Source organism: Corythoichthys intestinalis, chromosome 9, assembly GCF_030265065.1.
Source record: "Corythoichthys intestinalis isolate RoL2023-P3 chromosome 9, ASM3026506v1, whole genome shotgun sequence".
Taxonomy (NCBI): Eukaryota; Metazoa; Chordata; class Actinopteri; order Syngnathiformes; family Syngnathidae; genus Corythoichthys; species Corythoichthys intestinalis.
In genome coordinates this window covers 32,987,062-33,000,056 of record NC_080403.1, presented here as the reverse complement: position 1 = coordinate 33,000,056, position 12,995 = coordinate 32,987,062, and the positions used below count along the sequence as shown (strand labels likewise).

Below are 12,995 nucleotides of genomic sequence, written 5' to 3'. Positions count from 1 at the left end.
AAGTGACCTGCATTGTGAGTGTAGCCTTCGCCACCACATAGACTTAAAAAAAATCTATTGACCTGACACTTTGTCATTCTTTGCGTCACGCCTTATCAGAGAGGGCCGAGCTTCATTTAGTAATAGCCGAAGACCGCACACGCTCATGTGGGATTCAAGCTTGGATTTACTTACGATTGGATTTAACTACGAAAGCTGTACCGCATACAAACAGGAAGGATTGTCTCAGGAGTGATTTGTTCGACGATTCAAGGTAAATATTATATTTTTCGTACCAAGCATGTGTGATTGAAGCATTAGCAAGAATTTTCTTTTTTGTTTACAAATGGAAGTGTTGGCAATATTTACGCGAAATAAATGCGACCTGCATGGTTTCTTTGCTTTTAACCAAGAATTGAGACTGTTTTACGTCCATATCTATGAAGAATTCAGGGATTTAAGCATTTATTCACAAGAATTTTCGCCAGAAAAGCTCCTTTTACACCAGGCGGCCGCTAGCCTCGTTCGCTAACATAGTAGCAAGGTACTTCGTCAATATATGTAAAATAAACGCTAACTGTATGGTTTCTTTGCTTTTAACCAAGAATCGAGACTGTTTTACGTCCATATCTATGAAGAATTCAGGGATTTAAGCATTTATTCACAAGAATTTTCGCCAGAAAAGCTCCTTTTACACCAGGCGGCCGCTAGCCTCGTTCGCTAACATAGTAGCAAGGTACTTTGTCAATATATGTAAAATAAACGCTAACTGTATGGTTTCTTTGCTTCAAACCAAGAATAGAGACTGTTTTACGTCCATATCTATGAAGAATTCAGGGATTTAAGCATTTATTCACAAGAATTTTCGCCAGAAAAGCTCCTTTTACACCAGGCGGCCGCTAGCCTCGTTCGCTAACATAGTAGCAAGGTAGTTCGTCATTATATGTAAAATGAACGCTAACTGTATGGTTTCTTTGCTTTTAAACCAAGAATCGAGACTGTTTTACGTCCATATCTATGAAGAATTCAGGGATTTAAGCATTTATTCACAAGAATTTTTGCCAGAAAAGCTCTGCTTAGCCAGGGGGCCGCTAGCCTCATTCGCTAACAGTGTATAGTGTATAATGATAGTAAAGGGATATTCTATTCTGTTATAAGTTGTGATTGTATATAGAATTCATTATCTATTTACATATTATTTATGATTGATTCTGCATGTTTTCCTCAAGTATTAAGTTTCTTGATGTTAAATTGAGTGATTTATTTGCTGTTGAAAACTTGCAGTAAATAAAAAATAAGTTGCTATTTTGGTCAAAAACTTAAATGTAAATATATGAAAATATAGGTGATTATTTCTGCATTTGCTGGTTTTCGTACATCTAGTGTAAAATCTGAGACTTTTATAGCCATTTTAAGTTGTGTTTATACTTATATAGAAAATAATTAACCGGGATTTTATATGGGAACGACTTTGATTTTTTTTTTTTTTATGCTGCTGCTCATGGAGATTAATTTATGGCTAAAGTAGGTGGCGTTTTGGTTTTAGGTCGTTAGCAGCTTTGGTTTTGTAAATATTTGAATTTAAAGTTTTTGAAAATGGGCCCCCTACGAATCGGCCCTGTTTTCCGTGTCATGTCAATAGGTTAGGAAGTCTATAGCCACCAGATTGTATACTTCGTATTCTCGGTTTTTAAATAGTTAATCTCCTCTTTAGCCCCTTTCACACATACCTGAGCACCGTTTAAATTCTGCGATTTAAACGGGTAGCCCTTATGTGTGAAATCAATATCCTGGGTTGACTGACACGGAGATTACACTGACATTTACCGGGTTGCGTCCCAGAATAATGTCTGTGCCCGGGACACAGCATGTGTGAAAGCAGGCATTTAATTCCCGGGTCACAGCGCGAAGGCTGATGCCGTAAATATCATTGTGGGCCGAATGTCATTTCCTCTTTCTTCGCAGTAAGATGAAAAGCAGTAAACAAACATCCCAACATGCCAAACTGAAAATCATAGGCGGAGTTTGACTTCTGTGGCGGGGGGGGGGCAAAACATGTTGATGACCCCGAAACGCAATGTCAGCAATAAAATTAACTTACAAGATATATGCTCTGATAGTATATTAGCCCATGCTTGTACATAAAGGCATCCCAGCTGCGTGCGTGTGTGTGTGTGTGTGCGCGTTTTTCTGTCTTACCTAGTGAAGTAGATGTCGCATCCTTTTTGACTGATATTCCAGCCAGGAATTTTTATCATCACAGCGTATATATTGTTTGTTTGTTTCCCATCATTTTTAGGGGAATACTAAATCAGGCTGCTTAGGATAGCTACGCGTGGTGGTGGCTCTGTTGTACGATTAACGTCATAGTGGGGCAAACTGAAACTCCGCTCACTATTTTGGCAGTGCTCTCCGGTGTTTCATGGTCCACATCTTCAATCCTTGGTTCTCGCTCAGTAGTTGTTGTCACTTTTGGTTTGAAAAAAGTATGTATATCCATTTTGCATCTTCTGTCCTCAGGTGGTTTGGGCTAAACAAAGCTAATGACCATCTCTAAGGTGCTAGTCACATGATCTGTTTGAAAAAATAGTTTTTGACCCATTATAGTATTAAAAAAAATGTTTTATTCATTTCATTCATCTTCGTTGTTTGTTTTATTGCTTTATAACTTTTAATAGACAACATTTTACCGGCAAAGTCTTAATTTTAAATTCATATACAGTGGTACTTCTACATACGAAGTTAGTCCATTCCAGGACCTTGTTTGTAAGTCGAAATTGTTGCATGTCGAGCAGTATTTTCCCATAAGAATACTTTATAATTCCATTAATTCGTTCCACAGCCCAAAAACCTACAATAATCCTTAATAAATACTGCTGTAACTATTCCAAATGGCAATTACACATAGCAAAGCAAATAAATTATACATAAAAATCGGAATAATATAATAATAATGATAATAATTCCTGTAATAGTGTAAGGAATCCGGTTCTAATGTGGCTGACGTTTTTCGCGAGCTGTATCTGAACGCACCGCTTAGACGGCTGAGCTAGAGAGTGCGGTAGAGATTTTACTTTCTCTTAACGTTTGGTTGCACGCGTCAACTGCGACGGACAGTAGGCTTGCTGTGTTGCACAAGTTGATGAAATAAAAATGAAAAACCTGACGCAGCTGGCGTCGTTTTTTTGGGCGATGTTACCACAATAATAATTGTCACCTTAACTTATAAAGACTGGCGAACAGAGGTCGGAGGACGACCGTCGAGATTGTATTGTAATACGGCTGTATTGTCAAGCCAGTTCACTGATGCACACACCACGCTATTTTTCTATCATTTCCATCTTCATTTCAATGGTAAGCGTCTCCTTTTTCACCACCTGCACTAACCTTCTTGGAACCTGTGTTGATTTCTCTCACATGAAAATTCTCCGTGCGTCCCTTTTGAGGGAAAACAAATAAACTGCGGCACTGTCATATTTCATCGTATTTTCAGCATGTCATCCATCGGATGTAGAAAAAAATGGCAAGTCAAATTTTATGTCGGATGTCGAAAAGATCGTGTGTCGAAGCGATCGTATGTCGAGGTACCACTGTATAAGAAAGTCAATTAAATGCAATGACATTTTCGGTCAACCCTTAATCTCCGCGTATGCTGAAAATAGCTCAATTATACTGGAAACATAATGAAATAAAATTCTTACTGGATCGTTGAGCCGAGGAAGAGACAGTCTATCGTCCGTCTTTGGAAATGCGTGGTTTAATTTGTTGCGGCTGCCGACCAAAAATGATGTCGTGTCCTGGTTATAAAATCCAGTCCCCCACCATACCCATAAAGAGAGGGCCGAGTCACCAACAAGTCTGAAACTGTCCAACCCGGTTTATTCCTGGGATATCTCCCCATATCAAAAAGCTATGAAACAAGTAAATCCCACATCACCTTACACAGGAATTTACCGAGATACAAGGCTGAAAGGGGCTCTAGTCAGTAAATTATTGCATGAACACTCATTTTGAGGTCAAAGAAGCCCATGGAGGTTGATGCAGCTGTCAAGACTTTTGGATTGCCTGCGCAGATCGTATCAAAGTGTCCACAATCTGAAGTATTTCACACAGCTAAAGAATAGCCGGGTGATAACAAACAGTCAAGATTTTGCTGAGAGATAGAAGTATTTAGCAACAACCTCTAGTTGGCTGTTTCACTTTTCTAACTTGGGAAAACAACAGCACCGCTGATAGGATCAACTTCATCTCACTCTCAAGCCGTAACAATTAAGGCAATGTAGTATTTGGCACTCAGGGAAGCAAGGATGAGACCGATACTGATATTTCAGCTGTGTCATGCACCGGGCCTAGCCTGCATGGTTCAGCATGGATGGCTCTTGAGTGACAGGCGGACATGGCAGCCAACGTTTCCACATGTCCTCCCCTTCCTGAGATGCCGCTTGGCTCAGCTGTGCAGCCCCAGGAGCCGCACATGGCATCGGGCTAAATACACACACAGGAAGGGTGACATCTGAAATAGCAAATACTGACTAACTTTATTTGTTGTCTCTTAAATCGCACGAAAATTTGGCATGTTTTCATCATAACCATGGAATATTCCGTGCGGGCCTAACGCTGACAGAATAATCCAATTGTGAATATTTAACTTGAAAATAAATATAATGCTTGAGGTAAATAAAAACATATTTCTGACATATTTAATAATTACATAGTAATAATAATTTCATGTACAATGCATCTATTGGACCTATGCTGTACAGAAAACTGAACACAAGTAGCTAAAAACAGTCAAATGTGGCTTGACTAATTTTTTGTTCTCAACCAATTGCATACGCATTAGAAGCCGTATTGGATGTTTATCAAACATCTATTTCTTGAGAATATTCAAAAGTCGCCATCCTGGTATTTATAAAGTATTTTTTATTTGTTATGTTGATATCTTGCTGTCACAATGAAGATTTAAAGTTAAGTTGGTCCTCTTTCACATAAGAGGACCAAAATCTGGTTGAAGAGCTACCTCTCAACAACACTTGCAAATGACTTGTTGAAAAGGTTAAGCATTCACATTGCACCAAACAAACTTTCCGAGAAGCAAAACGTTGACGAATGGCGCACTCATTGATTGGAGGAATAGAAAAGGAAATACCTCCTCCTCCCTCCCTCCTACCTGGGAGTGGAGGGGGCGTGTTACGCTGTTTGTAACGATGCTTAAATTAAGTTACCGCTCCCTCCCGACTCTATTCCGAGTGAACTGGAGTATATAAAAAATGCTTTGGGGAAAATTACACCACAAAAGGGAACAGTGTGGTACCCCAAGTCACACAGGGGCGGAGCCGCCCTCACTTTTGTGACTTTTTGGACTGTGAAATTGGCGTCACTTCAGGAGAGTGAGACTCAAGAAACGGCTACCTCGAGTGGCTCCGCCTGTCTGGGACACTGTCACTCTCACCCGGTCCGTTCAGGAACAGCATGCAAAACACAACTGCCGCATTAGAACCCGATTCTGTGTATCAAATGCAACTGCTTAGCACAGCACAACAACATTTGGCCATGCCTAAATGTCTGCCATCTTGCCATTGTTGATTTTGAATAGCGTTCACACTGTACTTCCGCTTCCAAGGATGCCCTGCATGTACTGTCACAGCCTTGAGCATCACAGTTCTACGCTGTGATGCTGCACATAAAGTAGCAAAAGTGCACCCTGCTCCGGTTGCATTCACAAGCGAAGCAGAGTGGGCTGAAAGCGGACCGAGAACCACGGTTTTTGAGCGGACCAGAGTTCGTTTGCTTGATCCAAACTAGAGTTCGGATACGCGTTCACATTTACAAAACGAAGCAGACTGTCTGAGAACTGTAACTCTGGCGATGAAGCTAAAGCTTTAACGGGATTTTATATGCAGAGGTGTGTAGAGTAGCCAAAACTTTTATTCAAGTAAGAGTAGCGTTACTTCAAAATAGTATTACTCTAGTAAAAGTAAAAGTAGTCATCCAACAAATGTACTCAAGCACAAGTTAAAAGAAACCAGTGAAAATAATACTGAAGTAATGACTAACATTTTGAATAACTGCTTATTTTTATAACTGCTTTATTTTTTTTTCTCTCTCAGCACAAACCTACTGTATTTATATGAACTGTTGTTATAATGATACTGCACAATTCCCATTACAGATATGCAAAAAAACAAACAAAAAAAAAACATTTAATTCCGGCGAGAGTAAAAAAAAGAAATGAAGCATTATTTTTCCAAAGAGCATGAGTGCCCTCTAGTGGAGAAAATAGCTCCCAGTTTGAATCGTGAACAGTTCCTTCGTAGTTACTATGATGAAATTAAAAGGATAATACATATCTTCGGTTTTCCATGGTCAATCGGTGCTACATAAAAACTGGTGAGAGGTTTAAATCCTCGCTTTCAGTTAATGTTGAGGGCAGTGCTCTATGTCAAATAGTTTATTTTTTACGATGCTTTAAAGACTCCACATGATCGAACAGGCTGGCATGATCATAGAACGGCAAGCTTGTGTCAGATTGGTGTAATGGAGTCATGTGATTATTGTTGCGACGTCTCATTGGTGAAATTGGTAGAGGCAGTCTTGGCATCACTGGCAAAAAAAAAATATATAGATAATACTGTACGTAGAATAATAGGAAAAATGTAACAACTCTTGTGTAGCCAAAAGTAGCGGAGTAAGAGTAGCGTTTTTTCTTCAAAAATCCTAAAGTAAATGTAAAAGTATGTCTTAGTAAAACTACAAGTATGGCTTAGTAAAACTACTCTTAGAAGTACATTTTCCTCAAAAAGTTAAGTAAATGTAACTGAGTACATGTAACACGTTACTACCCACCTGTTTATATGTATAGTGGGGCAAATAAGTATTTAGTCAACGACTAATTGTGCAAGTTCCACTTGAAAATATTTGAGAGGCCTGTAATTGTCAACATGGGTAAACCTCAACCATGAGAGACAGGATGTGGGGGAAAAAAACAGAAAATCACATTGTTTGATTTTTAAAGAATTTATTTTGCAAATCATCATGGAAAATATAATACCAAAAGTTCATCTCAGTACTTTGTTATGTACCCTTTGTTGGCAATAACGGAGGCCAATCTTTTTCTGTAACTCTTCACAAGCTTTTCACACACTGTTGCTGGTATTTTGGTCCATTCCTCCATGCAGATCTCCTCTAGAGCAGTGATGTTTTGGGGCTGTCTTTGGGCAACACGGAATTTCAACTCCCTCCACAGATTTTCAATGGGGTTGAGCTCTGGAGACTGGCTAGGCCACTCCAGGACCTTGAAATGCTTCTTACGAAGCCACTCCTTTGTTGCCCTGGCTGTGTGTTTGGGATCATTGTCATGCTGAAAGACCCAGCCACGTCTCATATTCAATGCCCTTGCTGAGGGAAGGAGATTTTCACACAAAATCTCTCGATACATGGCCCCATTCATTCTTTCTTTTACACAGATCAGTCGTCCTGGTCCCTTTGCAGAAAAACAGCCCCAAAGCATGACGTTTCCACCCCCATGCTTCACAGTGGGTTTGGTGTTCTTCGGATGCAATTCAGTATTCTTTCTCCTCCAAACACGAGAACCTGTGTTTCTACCAAAAATTTGTATTTTGGTTTTATCTGACCATAACACATTCTCCCAGTCCTCTTCTGGATCATCCAAATGCTCTCTAGCGAACCGCAGACGGGCCTGGACGTGTACTTTCTTCAGCAGGGGGACTTGTCTGGCAGTGCAGGATTTGAGTCCCTGGTGGTGAGTTGTGTTACTGATAGTAGCCTTTGTTACTGTGGTCCCAGCTCTCTGGAGGTCATTCACTACGTCCCCCCGTGTGGTTCTGGGATTTTTGCTCACCGTTCTTGTTATCATTTTGACGCCACGGGTTGAGATCTTGCATGGAGCCTCAGATCGAGGGAGATTATCAGCGGTCTTGTGTGTCTTTCATTTTCTAATAATTGCTCCCACAGTTGATTTCTTTACACCAAGCGTTTTACCCATTGCAGATTCAGTCTTTCCAGCCTGGTGCAGGTCTACAATTTTGTCTCTGGTGTCCTTCGACAGCTCTTTGGTCTTGGCCATAGTGGAGTTTGGAGTGTGACTGAGATTGTGGACAGGTGTCTTTTATACCGATAATGAGTTAAAACAGGTGCCATTAATACAGGTAACGAGTGGAGCCTCGTTAGACCGAGTTAGAAGAAGTTAGACCTCTTTGACTGCCAGACGTCTTGCTTGTTTGAAGGTGACCAAATACTTATTTTCCACTCTAATTTGGAAATAATTTCTTTATAAATCAAACAATGTGATTTTCTATTTTTTTTTCCAAATTCTGTCTGTCATGGTTGAGGTTTACCCATGTTGGTAATTACAGGCCTCTCCAATCTTTTCAAGTGGGAGAACTAGCACAATTGGTGGTTGACTAAATACTTATTTGCCCCACTGTATCTAATATATATATAAATATTTAACAGCGCAAATATATATATATTGTAGCGCCACAGAGGTTCAGCACCATGGACTGCGACAACCCTGGGAGGCGACCACCACACCTGCAGGCAATTGCCTCATCAGGTGTTACTTGATGAGGCAATCAAGGCACTCTTCCAGTATATAAAAGGGGAGAGACTTTAAAAAGGAGAAGAGCCACGGGACATACCTGAAGGCATTCCACGGCGCGGCTGGGATCCCCTAAATGAGATGGAAGTTTTGATTAGTTTTGCTAGTTAATTGTTTCCTTTTTGTTTTTTGTTAAATAAAAGTGGGCCACAACGGCACAGCGTGGTCACAACCTCTGCTTACTGTCCTCTATCGAACCCTGTTATCTTACAATATGTATATGGCGGAAAACACAGACAAGGCTGAAAAAGCAGTTTCTGCTCTTGCACCCCTCTTTAAAATAAACTGCTGTATTTTGAAGCCAAAGGAACTGTTGTGTTTGACAGAACAATGTGTATATGCTGCCGTAGTAGATTCATGGTGCATTAAGCCCCCAAACCATTTTTAATTTGTCCGTTTTACCCTGAAGACCTCCGTTTACAGACATCGCGCAACTGCTTTTGTTTCAACCCAGCCATAAAACAAAGGTAATTAATTAACAACAAAACAACAAAAAACAAAAAACTAACTAACTAAAAGTAACAAAAAGAATACAATTAAGCGATAGTTATGAGGTAGATATCCGTGACTTTTTTTTTTACAGATGCCATTTTTTTCATTGTGAAATAATTTGTTTAAAAGTTTAAAATATGTGAGTGATGTTTTTAAACATGTTTATAAAGTCGTTTTTTTTTTTTTTTTTTTTTTTAACGAAATATGAGACATCAATTAATGATATTAAGCCAAAAACGACAGATATTTTGAATAATAAATATAATTAATTACCTTCATTTTATGGTTGGGTTGAAACAAAAGCGGTTGCGCGACGTCTGTAAACAGGGGTTTTCAGGGTAAAACGGACAAATTGAAAATAGTTTGGGGGCTTAATGCTCCATGAATCTACTATGGCAGCATATAGACATCTTGTTCTATCAAACACAACAGTTATTTTGGCTTAAAATACAACAATTTCCTTTATAGAGGAGTGCAAGAACAGAAACTGCTTTTTCAGTCTTGTCTGTCTTTTCCGCCATATATTTAATCTCCACAGTTTATGTACATATCATTAAAATAACATTCCTCCTAAACCAATGTATCAGGATTAATATGATTTTGTTCAATCAGTATTGTGTGTAAATATCTTTTTTGAAAAACCATACATTGATGATAGGCAAATTAGTCTTAAAAAGTGTATAAACGTGAATAAATGGGATTTAACTAAGACTGGACATTTACTTGGTATTGTCGAATACATACCTATATATAATTTTATAATAATAATAACAATGTTTTTTTGTTGTTGTTTTTTTAATTAACTGGAAAGCATTAACAAACTTAACAGAGATATGTTTTTTTCATCCAAAGGGAGATGCTTTAGGAAAGCCCATGGATGAATGTGTAATGATCTCGAAATAACCTAAAGCCTCTTTTTTTCCCCTCTTTTCTCTGTCCACCCTCCCTCCTCCCTTGTCTGTCCTTTTTTTCTCCCCTTTTGGGAAACATGCCTTTCCCAGCTGCACAGCCCCCACAGCAAGAGGCCAGGCCAGGAGCACAGCTGGCCAGACTTGGTGGAGCCAGTCGACAGGCGCATGGAGCGCAGCCCGCCCAGGGCCCGCTTCCTCCACAAACATGCCCAGGTGTGGGGCCTCCGAGCTGGGCTTCTGATCTCTAAACAGCACAGTGTGTGTGTGCGCACGTGTGTGTGAGTACGTGTTGTAGGCAGGGACGATATAGGATGAGGGATCAAGAAGGCAAAGGGGGATATGGTGTGATTGTGCGGGGATGGTGGGGGCATCCCTGCCGAAGCTGTGTCAACATTGTGTGTTAATGTGTTTGAGTATGTGCATCTGTATCTGCATGTGTTTGCATTTCGGGAAGCGGGGGTCACCCTTGGGGTAGACAGTGGGCAACAACAATTACCGCAGAACTGAAGCTGAATCGTCTCAATTGTTCATGCTGTGGCCTTCTTACACAATTACAGTACAAAAATACTTTGGCTATAGGCAATAAGTGAGCACATATCTCAAAATTCATAGGAATCACATCAGACAATTGTTCATGCTGAGCTAGGGCTTTAAATAAAACCACTAGTCAACATATCCAATTCAGTGCTCTATTATTAATCACTTTGTAAATCACTACTTCAACAGAACAAATCCATGTAACTGTACAACACAGTACTGCCTTATATGATATGTGACCCTCACTGGCCTTTCCACTTGGTTACAACTAATGGCAAGCACACTTTGGCCTGGTTGTCCTCCAAAAAAAGCATTTGTGAATTCCGAGACACTTTCAAATTCCCTCAAATGCACACAGGCCATGAGTACACGGTGCACCAGATGAAACATGGTGTTACAGGAGGCGTTTGCACTGGGGTCACATCAGATAAGACAAGGCCAGACGGCCTAGATAAGCTCTTTGAACGGCTCTATCTGCGGAGTCAGCGCTCGCAAGTTTCTCCCCTGCAGCCGTTTCACATGATGACTGCTAGCCAAGCCACTGATGCCGGTTTGTTTGCAGCCTAGCACTGCTACTAATTAACTGGAGGAACCCAAGGCCTTCTGACTGACTGCCTTGTCTATTGCAATCCCCCCACTCAGGATTGCTCATGCATGCATGACACTCACGCAAATACATGCACACACACAGCCTGCTATCTGTTGAAGACCCCAGGAGAATCTCAGATGGTGTAGGTGGCCCTCTTGTGGAGGACTGGAAAACGAGGGGGTGGCAAAGATTGCTAGGAATGGGAGTTTTTGAGCTAGTAGTATTTGTTTACTGTAGATAAATTATTTTGTTTCTAGCTATCTATTCCCTTTGAAGTTCCTTTTAGATAAAATCTTTCTCACAGACCAACAACAAAACAGCCCAAAAGGGAAAGTCTTTCAATGAAAATCCAACCTTTGAACTATTAACGGTCCCTGGCTTGGACTAGGAACACGTGTTGCCCTCAAGCTCACTACGCTACATTCTGATTAGCAATGATGAACGTTGGTTCAGGCAAGATACATTTTAGGGGGGCAGTTTACATGGCGACTCTGCAACACGAAGACGCAATGACTGTGTTGCGGAGTGGCCTCGCGTTCGTATTGTTTCGGCGAAGACGGAAGGCAAAGACGCAAACCTTGGAATCCTGCCTCCAAAGTGGAAGAATTCGATTGCGGGGGCATGCATATCAAAAGCTCCCACGGCGTGGGACCGCGTCGATAACGTCAACACTCGTACACGTCACACTGGGCGTGCGCATTGGTGCTACTAAACATTAAAAACAGCAAATATGGCGGAACGTAGGCTTTAATTTACTGGGACCATCTGAATGATGCAGAGGGATCATGGGAGAAAGTCATGTGGTCAGATGAGACCAAAGTCGAACTTTTAGGTACAAACTTTACTCGTTGTGTTTGGAGGAAAAAGAAGAAGGAGTACAACCCCAAGAACACCATCCCCACTGTGAAGTCTAGGGGTGGAAACCTCTTGCTTTGGGGCTGCTTTTTGGCAAAGGAGACAAGACGACCGTACTGTATAAAGCAGAGGATGAATGGTGAAATGCATCATCAGATTTTGAGCCACAACCTCCTTCCTTCAGTCGGAAAGATGAGTCGTGGCTAAATCTTCCAACATGACAATGATCCAAAGCACACAGCCAAGCTGACCAAGGAGTGGCTGCCTAAAAAGCATATCAAGGTTCTGGAGTGGCCTAGTCAGTCTCCAGACCTCAATCCAATAGAAATCTTTGAATGGAGCCGAAACTTTGTGTTACTCAACCACAGCCCCGAAACCTGCCAGATTGCCAGATCTAGAGAAGATTCCCTGTTTCCATATGTGAAAACCTGTTAAAGAACTACAGAAAGCGTCTGACCTCTGTAATTGCAAAAAGAAGAAAAAAAAAAAAAAAAAGGTTTCTATACTAAACATTAGCACGGACTTTTTCAGGGGTAGAAATACTTACGAACCCCAGTAAGTTACAAGTAAATTATTGAAAAATCATACAATGTGAGTTCCGCCTTTTTTTTTTTTAGATTATGTCTCTAAAAGTGGGAATGCATCTATGATTGAAATTTCAGACCTCTACCTATTTTCTAAGTGGGTGAACTTGCAAAATCACGAGTATATAAGTATTTAGTCAAACACTAATTGTGCAAGTTCTCCCACTTGAAAATAGAGAGGCCTGTAATTGTCAACATGGGTATACCTCAACCATGAGTGACAGAATGTGGGGGAAAAAAGTGAAAATCACATTATTTGATTTAAAATAATTTATTTCCATATTTGAGTGGAAAATAAGTATTTGTTCAATACCAAAAATTCACCTCAATACTTTGTTATGTACCCTTTGTTGGCAATAACGGAGGCCAAACGTTTTCTGTAACTCTTCACAAGCTTTTCACACACTGTTGCTGGTATTTTGGCCCAT

General features: G+C 40.4%; 1 long non-coding RNA gene across 1 annotated transcript in view; it reads left to right on the top strand.

Moving 5' to 3' along the window:
• LOC130922350 (uncharacterized) overlaps positions 1-12,363 on the top strand; it is a 67,586-nt gene extending 55,223 nt beyond the window's left edge. The window contains exon 3 of the long non-coding RNA XR_009064493.1: positions 10,093-12,363. This is a non-coding gene — a long non-coding RNA (uncharacterized LOC130922350). The remainder of the gene's footprint in view (positions 1-10,092) is intronic.
• The last annotated feature ends 632 nt before the right edge of the window (positions 12,364-12,995 follow it).